The following is a 10,842-nucleotide window of genomic DNA, read 5'->3' as shown; positions in this document are numbered from 1 at the left end:
CATATGTGGCTGTGCCACATGTACAAAACCTCTATGCCCACACGATATACCTAGGAGATGGTACATTAGCGACACCCACACCAAAATCGTACACCACTATATGAATTATTTCTATATCATACAATTTAGTCTGGGGAAGGGGCCAGGAAAAATGTAATTTATCGGCCCCTTCATTTTCTGAATGAACACAATGAGTGATATACTGTATATACAGTACTCACACACAATTGCACGTGTGTTTGAACTTTGTGGTGTTTCCTAATGCAAAAGCCTACACACATCAATAAATATACGCAATTTTATTGTGAACATTTAGAATGTTATTGCAAATAATTTGAATTACATTTTTTTTTTTTTTTTTTTTATTGTCTACATTTTTTGCTTTTATTGTGAATATGAAATATCTATGATGTGTTTTAATATTTTATTGTACACTAGCCTTGATAAGGAGGGTGCTTTTTCCCCAAAGTGCGTTGGCTCCATTTGTACCCTGTGAACTACGAATTTCAATAAATTTGTTGTATAAAAGCCTGAAGTGTGATGTCCCTGCATATTGAGCACATCTCCTATCTCCTCTACAATTACCTTGCAGAGCAGTCGATTCCCCAACAGGACTACCCTTCTCTTCACCCTAGTTTCCCATGGGATACCTTTGAAGAGAACACTATCATAGGTCACCTCCAGGGATACCAGGCTCCATATAGGTCCAGCACTGTCTTATATGTACTTTTCACACTGTAAAAGAGACTGCCAAGGGGTTTAATTCTCCTGCACCCACCAAATGCTGAAACTGGGTGGACTGAAGTGTTAAATAAAATTGAAATATCAGATTTTTACTGTTCAAGGATAATGGCAAAAACTGACAATGGGACCCGCAGTATTGCTACCACTTTCATCATAGTTGGGTTTGAAAACCTGCGAGAGGTGGAACTTTCTCTCTTCTCTCTCTTCTCCAGCATGTATGTCTTCACAATCACAGCCCATTTCATGGTTGTCACACTAGTGGCAGTGAATCGCCATCTCCACAAACCAATGTATATTCTTCTGGCCAACTTCTCCATGCTACAGGTCTGGTACACCACAGGGACTGTTCCTAAAATGCTCAATGCATTGCTGACCCAACACAAAGAGATCTCTTCATTATCATGCGTGGCCCAGTTTTATTTCCTGTTCAGCTTTGGGGCTTCAGAAAACTGTTTTCTTGCTGTGATGGCTTACGACCGCTATGTGGCCATCTGCAGACCGTTGCATTATTCAACTCTGATGACTGGTAAGACCAGCTTGAAACTGGCTCTTGGTGCTTGGGTTGGTGGTCTCCTGGCTGCCCTCCCATCTGCTGTCTGGATCTCTACCTTGAGGTTTTGCTTTCCCAATTTTATAGACCACTTCTTTTGTGATTATGCCCCTTTGGTGAAGCTCTCTTGTGAGGACACTTCAGAAGGTGAGTTTGCCTTCATGATCATGTCATGGAGTGTTATCTTTGGCTGTTTCTTTCTGATCATGATATCCTACACCTTCATTGTCGTTGCTGTTCTAAAGATCCAATCAACTGAAGGACAGAAGAAGGCTTTTATCACATGCATCCCACTTAGTTGTGGTGTCCATCTATTATGGAACTGTCATCTTCATGTACATTCGACCCAGTACCCACATCCACTTTACAATAGACAAAGTGATTTCTGTCATCTTCTGTGTGGTTACCCCTCTCATAAATCCTATCATATACTGTCTTCGGAACCAAGAGACGAAGGTAGCTGTCTTGAAAACTTTTCAGATGTTGAGAAAGTATCAGACCTAAGCAATGCCGAAGGTTTGGGTGACAGAACATATCAACAAACAGGACTGACTTTAACAATTTTCTGCGTCACACAAGAAACACATATAATATAATATAATATAATATAATATAATATAATATAATATATAAACATTTAATCACTCTTATTAGATCAGAATTCTGGCTGAGGTTGCAGATCATCAAAATACCATAGATGGTTTTTGCGCAACGCGTAGGGCTGAGCGATGCGCTGACATCACCCCTTACGAAGGAATTGTACCCAGGAACGATGAGTTTGTCTGTTTGCTTCCGGCCGGCGCATCGGACTTAAGGCTAATCTTTCCTTTGTGCTTTGTAAGTGCATTTTTGTTTTTATATTTGAGTTATATTAAAAGGTTTTACACTATTGGAGCTTCATTTCTTTTGCATGGAATTGGCACATATGACCTAATATATGGGAGATAACTAAAGATACTTGTTTGACAACCTGGTCATGATATCGGTGGAGGGAGGAGAACAGCTGAGACCCTTCTGAAGTGGGAGATATCTATTGTTACATGCTGTTGGTGACCCTCTGTAGTGGTGGGTCATGAAATTCTGGTAAGGAGTAATTTTGGCTGTATGGTGGTGGATCAAGCACTTGCTACACAGTAGAAGATCTGACGATTTCATCTATATTGGACTCTGTTGGAATTTAAATGTTTATATAATTACACATTGGGTGTTCACCATTTTGTTTTTTATTTTTTTGTTTTTATTTTTCATTGTTCACTGTGATCAATTATCCTATAACCCTTATTCTTTAGGACTGGGGGTAATAGGCCTATTTTTGCACATTATTTTATTTCTTTTTAAATTTTTTATTTCTTTGCAAGAATACAGAACATAGGCCGTTGATGATAATTATATATAAGATACACTTTCTGATAATCACATAATCCATTAAACTACATCACTAATAAACCAACATAATATATATATTCTTGCCGTTTTTATAAACAAAACAATATCCGTACCCTATCAATACAGTATCAATTCCCCATAAGGGTTCCCTTCCTTCTCCCTTGGAGGGAGAAGGAAAAAAAAAAAAGGAAAGGGGGAGGGAAGGGAGGAACAGAAAGAGGATAGGGGAGAGGGAGAAAAGGGGAGGAATCCGACATCACCCCTCCAAAAGGTAGGGTTTACATCTCTTGACCAGTTAATCTAATCCTCAGTTTCCTCTCCAATCAACCCCTTCCCCTCCTCTGACTGTATAAATATTTCCCATGGGGCCCAGACTTGTGCTATAGCTTCCCTTTCCTCGGGAGGCATAGGGATCAGACTCTCCATGATCCCAATTTTCCTTACTTTATTTAACCATTGCGAGATTCGCGGAGCCTCCATTTCCTTCCAACAGATGGTGATGCAGATTTTAGCTGCATTCACCAAGTGACATAGCATTGAATTCTTGTATCTTTCTAATGGGATGTGTGTACATTGTAGTAGAAAAAAGGCCGGATCTTCCTCAAGATGATATTCAGTAAACAATTGAGAAATTTTCCGAACCTCTTCCCAAAACTGTCTAATCACTGGGCAATACCAAAAGATATGGGCAATAGTACCTCTCTCCTTACCACATCTCCAACACCTATCCGATGACTTTAAGGAGAAAGTATGCATTCGTGATGGAGTGTAATACCAACGCATTAGTACTTTATAATTTAATTCCTGTATCTTAACACACCTAGATGATTTAAAAGTCAGATGTATTATTTTCTGACGTTGGGCCGGGGTAAAGGTTTGTCCAAAATCACTTTCCCATTTATCCAAACTCATTATATCAGTATCCTCCAAAGGGGAGACTAATAAAGCATATATTTTAGAAATAATATGAGAGAGGGGCTCCTTCTTCTCACAATACTCTTCAAACCTAGTAAGTGGTCGATCAAAATCCTCAGACGGTCCCAAAGTGTCTAAGAAATGTTTAACCTGTAACGCCTGCCATAGAGGTAATTCATATTGTCCTCCTGATTGCATTAACATTTCTATTGATAGCCATTTTTTAAACTTCAAGAAATGTGATGCCTGAAAACATCCCCTCTCTCTTAAATTTCTAAATATTCCTGGTTCTAGACTGGGCAGAAAATGTGGGTTCCCAAGAATGGGAAATAAAGGAGATTTTGCTGTTGAGATTTTGGGGATACGTATGGCTTTAGCTCCCATCTGAAGTGTGGGTCCTATTAAAGGATGAACTCTTAATAAAGGAGGTATAGCCGTACTGCACCACATGGCTCTATCTAAAGGAATGGGGCTTACTTGTTGCTCCATAACGACCCACCTTTTACTGTCTCTATGTCGGCACCAATCCACAATTCTACCAAGCTGCGTAGCTTGGTAGTATTTGTATAAATCAGGTGCTGCGATTCCACCCGCTTCTTTAGACATTGTTAGTAACTTCCTATTAATCCTAGGGCGCTTACTTGCCCATATAAACTTTGTAAAAATTGTTCGAATTTTACTGAAAAAGGCCAGTGGAATCCGGATTGGTAGCGCCTGAAACATATAAAGAAACTTGGGGACTATGTTCATTTTCAATATATTACTTCTCCCAAACCAGGAATGTGAAGATTTACTCCATTCATTCAACGTTGTACTAATTTCCCTTAATAAGGGTGGAAAGTTCAGTGCATACAGTATGCATCTATTAAATTAGGTGGAATCTGTATCCCTAAATAGTTCAGTGCTGTAGCTGTCCATTTAAACTTAAAATTGTCCTCTAAGTTTTTTTGAATGGAGACCTCCAGTGATATCCCCATCGCCTCTGACTTGCTATAGTTTATTTTAAAACTAGACAGATCTCCGTAACGCTCTATTTCCTCCAATAGATTGGGTAGTGATATTTGTGGACTAGAAAGTGAAAATAATAAATCATCCGCGTATGCTGAAAGTTTATATTCCTGATCCAGTAAAGGAATACCTTTAATGTCGGGGTTCTGTCTAATTCTATTTAACAAAGGTTCTAATGACAACGCAAATAAAAGAGACGACAGGGGACATCCCTGACGCGTCCCATTGGATACTGGGAAATTTTCAGAGTTTATTCCGTTGACCTTCACCAATGCTTGTGGATTTGAATATATTCCTGCTATCCAGTCCAACATTCGATCCCCAAAGCCCATTTGTTTTAAGACTCCTAACATAAAGGGCCAATTGACCCTATCGAAGGCCTTTTCTGCGTCTGTATTGACTCGGCAGCTTCCTGTGATTTGCATATTGAATTAAATTCAGGACCTTAATTGTACTATCCCTAGCTTCACGTGTGGGGACAGATCCCACTTGGTCCAAATGGACCAATTGCGTCATAAACGGCTGTAGGCGAGATGCGAGTATCTTTGTGAATATTTTATAATCCGTATTTAGTAGTGATATTGGACGGTAGTTACTACATATTGATTGGTCCTTTCCTTCTTTTGGAATAAGTACAATATGTGCCCTTAATGCTTCTACAGGTGGAGGCTCGGTTTTTCCTTGTATGTTAAATGTTTTAACCATATAGGGGACTAGTTGTAGATGAAAACTTTTAAAATATTGCGGAGTAAATCCGTCTGGGCCAGGAGCCTTTCCTTGCTTTAGCATCTTTATTGCCGAAGTTACTTCTTCTATTGTTATTGGTAACTCAAGCTTTCTTCGCACTGGAGATGACAATCTCGCTAAATTTGAGAATTCAAGATATTCTTCTAATGATGAGGAGGGATGGAAGGGAGCTGAAAGATTATACAGTGAGGTATAGTATTGTCTGAATTCCTCTGCAATGTCTTTCGGTAGTGAGCATTTGAGATTTCCTTTTGTTCTAATATAGGGTATATATGAACGGAGTAGTTGCTTTTTTAATTTCCTTGCTAACACTTTACCACATTTATCTCCTGATTCGTGTATTACTCTCCTCTCTTGTTGAAACATTGCCCTTGCCTTATACCGTAGGATATCAGATAACTGTCTTCTTAACCACTTGAGATCTGCGCTATAGCCGAATGACGGCTACAGCGCGGACCTCCTTTGCCGGGAATACGTCTATTGACGTCGTCCCATGCACGAACGGCCTGCGCGCCCCCTGAGGGGCGCGCGCGGCGCGCTCTGTGATCGGCGAGTCTATGAGACTCGCCTGATCACTGATCCAAGCAAGGGGTCGATCCCGACCCCTTATCACGTGATCAGCTGTCAGCCAATGACAGCTGATCATGTGATGCAACGGAGCCGGTAATCGGCTATTATTCCTCCTCGCGCTGACAGCGCGAGGAGGAAAAAAAAGAGCCGATCACCGGCGGCCGTGATCGGGACATCAGTCCCGATCACGGCCAGCCCTGCCAGTGCCCACCTGCCCCCTGCCAGTGCCCACCTGCCCCCTGCCAGTGCCACCTTAATAAAACATAAGTGCCCCCCGTCAGTGCCACCCAGCAGTGCCCACAGTGCCACCCAGCAGTGCCACCCACAGTGCCACCCACAGTGCCCACAATCTGCCTCAACAACGGTGCTGCACCCCAGTGCCACATATCCGTGCCCATCAGTGTCATCTACCAGTGCCCATCAGTGCCGCCCATCAGTGCCCAGCAGTGCCACCTATCAGAGCCACCTATCAGTGCCACCTATCAGTGCCCATCAGTCCCATCTATCAGTGGTACCTATCAGTGCCCCTTAGTGCCACCCATCCGTGCCACCCATCCGTGCCACCCATCCGTGCCACCCATCCGTGCCCCCCATCCGTGCCCATCAGTGCCACCTTATCTGTGCCCATCAGTACTGCCTTATCTGTGCCTATCGGTGCCACCTTATCTGTGCCTATCAGTGCCGCCTTAACTATGCCTATCAGTGCCCGCCAGTGCAGCCTATCAGTGCCCACCAATGCAGCCTATCAGTGCCCACCAGTGCAGCCTATCAATGCCGCCTCATCAGCGCACTTCAATGAAGGAGAAAAAGGACCTGTTTGCAAAATTGTATAACAAACTATTAAACATGATTTATTTTTATTTTTTTTGCATTTTTTTTTGTTTGTTTAGCAAAAAATAAAACTCCGAGCTGTAATTAAATACCACCAAAAGAAAGCTCTATTTGTGTGAAAAAAATGATAAAAAGTTCATTTGGGTACAGTGTTGTATGCCCGCGCAATTGTCATTCAAAGTGCATCAGCGCTGAAAGCTGAAAATTGGTCTGGGACTGAGGGGGGTTTAAGTGCCCAGTAAGCAAGTGGTTAAATATGCTAATTCTATCCCCATGTCCTTTTCCATTGACCTCTTATGTTGTATCTCTATCTCCCTTATCTTCTCCAATAGTCTACCTGTTTCCTCTTCTCTCGCTCTCTTTATTCGGACTAGGGATGAGCTTCGAGTTCGAGTCGAACTCGTGTTCTACTCGATTATTGCCTGTTCAGCGAACAGTGAACAATTTGGGCTGTTCGCAGCAAATTTGAAAAGCCGGAACACCCTATACAAGTCTATGGGAGAAATCTAAAGTGCTAATTTTAAAGGGTAATATGCAGGTTACTGTCCTAAAAAGTGTTTGTCCTGCCCCAGGGGACATGGATCAATGCAAAAAAAAGTTTTAAAAACGGCCGTTTTTTCAGGAGCAGTGATTTTAATAATGATTAAAGTGAAACAATAAAAGTGTAATATTCCTTTAAATTTCGTAGCTGGGGGGTATCTATAGTATACCTGTGAAGGGGGCGCATGTTTCACAAAGAAAGTGTCAAAATGGTTAAATAAGACAAACACACTTTTGAAAAATTCCTTTATTAAAAATAAAAAAAATAAAAAAAAGATTCCAGCGGTGCTAATCCACTCTTGCTATCCAGCGACGGGTCTCCGGGGTCCAGCGATGGATGATCATATCCAGCGACGGGGGATCTCTCAGTCCAGCGCTGTCCATACATCCTTCTTCTGTCTCCACTCCGGAGACACTGCAGAGATCCCAGCGCTGACGTTTCTTATATTAGGAGGGCGGGGCCAACCGTCACTTGACCCCGCCCATCTGACGCTGGAGAGGGAAGCCAGGGGTTCCCCAGTGACGTGTGGGTGACCCCGCCCCCTCTGATGTAACGGAAACCTGCGTTACATCAGAGGGGGCGGGGTCACCCACACGTCACTGGGGAACCCCTGGCTTCCATCTCCAGCGTCAGAGGGGCGGGGTCAGGTGACGGGTGGCCCCGCCCTCCTAATATAAGAAACGTCAGCGCTGGGATCTCTGCAGTGTCTCCGGAGTGGAGACAGAAGAAGGAGGTATGGACAGCGCTGGACTGAGAGATCCCCGTCGCTGGATATGATCATCCATCGCTGGACCCCGGAGACCCGTCGCTGGATAGCAAGAGTGGATTAGCACCGCTGGAATCTTTTTTTTATTTTTTTTATTTTTAATAAAGGAATTTTTCAAAAGTGTGTTTGTCTTATTTAACCATTTTGACACTTTCTTTGTGAAATGGTAGGGGTACTTTTGTACCCCCTTACCATTTCAAACAGGGGGGGTCCGGGATCTGGGGGTCCCCTTGTAAAAGGGGGCTTCCAGATTCTGATAAGCCCCCCGCCCGCAGACCCTCACAACCAACGGCCAGGGTTGTGAGGATGAGGCCATTGTCCTCATCAACATGGGGACAAGGTGCTTTGAGGGGTCACAGACCCCCAAAGCATCCTCCCAATGTTGAGGGTATGTGGCCTGGTATGGTTCAGGAGGGAGGGGGGGCGCTCTCTCGTCCCCCCTCTTTTCCTGCGGCCTGCCAGGTTGCGTGCTCGGATAAAGGGTCTGATATGGATTTTTAGGGGGACCCCCCACGTCAATTTTTTTTAAAATTTGATGCGGGGTTCCCCTTAATATCCATATCAGACCTGAAGGGTCTGGTTATGGATATTTAGGGGGACCCCCACGTCAATTTTTTTAAAAAATTTGACACGGGGTTCCCCTTAATATCCATGTCAGACCTGAAGGGCCTGGTAATTGAATTTAGGGGAACCCCCACGCTTTTTTTTTAATTTTATTTTATCAATGAATGAATGAATTGTCGGCTAATACAGAGAACACTCATTGAGTGGTCTTTGTATTACTGGACCCGACAATAGCCGCAAGTGATTTTAAAAGACTTTTTTTCCTGCACAAATGACACTTTGTGCAGGGACAGTTCTAAGCAGCAGAAACATGCGCCCCTTCACAGGCATACTATAGATACCCCCCCAGCTACGAAATTTAAAGGAATATTACACTTTTATTGTTTCACTTTAATCATTATTAAAATCACTGCTCCTGAAAAAGCTGCCGTTTTTAAAACTTTTTTTTGCATTGATCCATGTCCCCTGGGGCAGGACCCGGGTCCCCAAACACTTTTTAGGACAGTAACCTGCATATTACCCTTTAAAATGAGCACTTTAGATTGTGAACGTTCGAGTCCCATAGACTTTAATAGGGTTCTAAAGTTCACACGAAGTTTAGGTCTGTTCGCAGGTTCTGGTGCGAACCGAACAGGGGGGTGTTCGGCTCATCCCTATTCGGGACCCATGTTTTATTAGAATTCCTCTAATTACTACTTTGTGGGCTTCCCACACTATCCCCATTTTAGTCTCTCCATTGTCATTCATTTTAAAATACGAATCGATTTCCCTTACCACCTCTTCTCGAATTTCAGGACGATACAAAAGACTTTCATTCAATTTCCAGTTCCAGTTGCACATTATTATTGAAATTTTGTCTAATGTTTTTTACTTCATTGAATTTTATGTAGGTTTATGATTTAGCGCAGCTTACTCAATTTTTCATGTGTTTTTTTCTGTAATTATGTAATACAGTCAAGCCGCAGCTGATCAAAGTTCCATTGTGGACGATTAGTATAATATTTTTTATCATAGCGCAGTTTTTTCCTTTTTTCCAATTTTTCACCAATAAATAAATAAATAAACACTGACAAATACTGTTAAGCAAATATTTTCAACAATTTAGTCAAGAAATAGCATCATCAATCCCTTAATATTAAAGTGATTGTAAAGTCTAATTAATTTTTTCTATTAAAATAACAAACATGTTATATTTACCTGCTCTGCGTAATGATTTTGCCCAGAGCAGCCCAAATCCTCCTCTTCTCGGGACCCTGGCTGGAGCTCCTGGCCCCTCCCTCCTGTTGAGTGCCCCCACAGCAAGCAGCTTGCTATGGGGCCACCCTAGCCGAGTCACAGCTCCCTGTGTCCTTTCAAACACAGAGCCTGACCTGGCCCTGCTCCCCTCTCTCCTGACTGGCTAGCTGAATTTGATTGACAGCAGTGACAGCCAATGGCGCTATTGCTGTTTCTGAGCCAATCAGGAGGGAGAAGCTCAGGTGGCTGAGACACTCGTGGACATCCCTGGACAAAGAGGGACCCACACAATGCATTAAGATAAAAAAAACTTTTGACTTTACAATCCCTTTAAGGTAACATTAATATTAACATAAAGGTTCACATCAAACACTACAGTCAAACACAGACATTTTGCTTATAAAGTACATTTAGAGTCTGACCAGAGACAGCAATAAAAATCTTGGGAAAATTGATTAATAGCTGTAGAACCCTGAAGTTGCCAGGTATTGCAGTGATGTATATACTGATGAGACATAACATTATGACTACCCAGCATAACCTGTTGAGGCATGGACTCCACTAGACCCCTGAAGGTCGCTGTGATATCTGCCACCAAGCCGTTAGCAACAGATCCTTTAGGTCCTATAAGTTGTGAGGTAGGGCCTCCATGGATTGGACTTGTTTTTTTCAACTCTTCCCATAGATGCTTGATTGGATTGAGATATGGAGAATTTGGAGCCCAAGTCAACAACTCAAACTCATCGTTGTGTTCCTCAAACCATTCTTGAATTCATAAGATCAGGTCACCATCTTTCATTGCTCCGTGGTCCATTTCTAATGCTCTTGTATGGAAGACAGTGTGCAATACAGAGGTATGAAGCACTGCATGTAGTGGAGAGGCATGGGACACTATCCTTGAGCAACAAACAGACATGAGGTACTACATGAAATACAGAGGCATAAGTCACTGCATACTATTGAGTGGTGTGAATAATCTAGTGT

The 10,842-nt window shown here is 42.5% G+C and overlaps 1 pseudogene; it reads left to right on the top strand.

Annotated features, from left to right (window-relative positions):
- The first annotated feature begins 447 nt into the window (after nucleotides 1-447).
- LOC143987755 (olfactory receptor 6F1-like) lies at nucleotides 448-1,798 on the top strand (annotated as a pseudogene).
- Nucleotides 1,799-10,842: the final 9,044 nt, after the last annotated feature.

Source organism: Lithobates pipiens, unplaced genomic scaffold, assembly GCF_037356315.1.
Source record: "Lithobates pipiens isolate NorthernLeopardFrog02 unplaced genomic scaffold, aLitPip1_a1.2 Scaffold_1, whole genome shotgun sequence".
Lineage (NCBI taxonomy): Eukaryota > Metazoa > Chordata > Amphibia > Anura > Ranidae > Lithobates > Lithobates pipiens.
The sequence above is the reverse complement of the archived record's forward strand: the minus strand, read 5'-3'. Positions and strand labels throughout refer to the sequence as shown.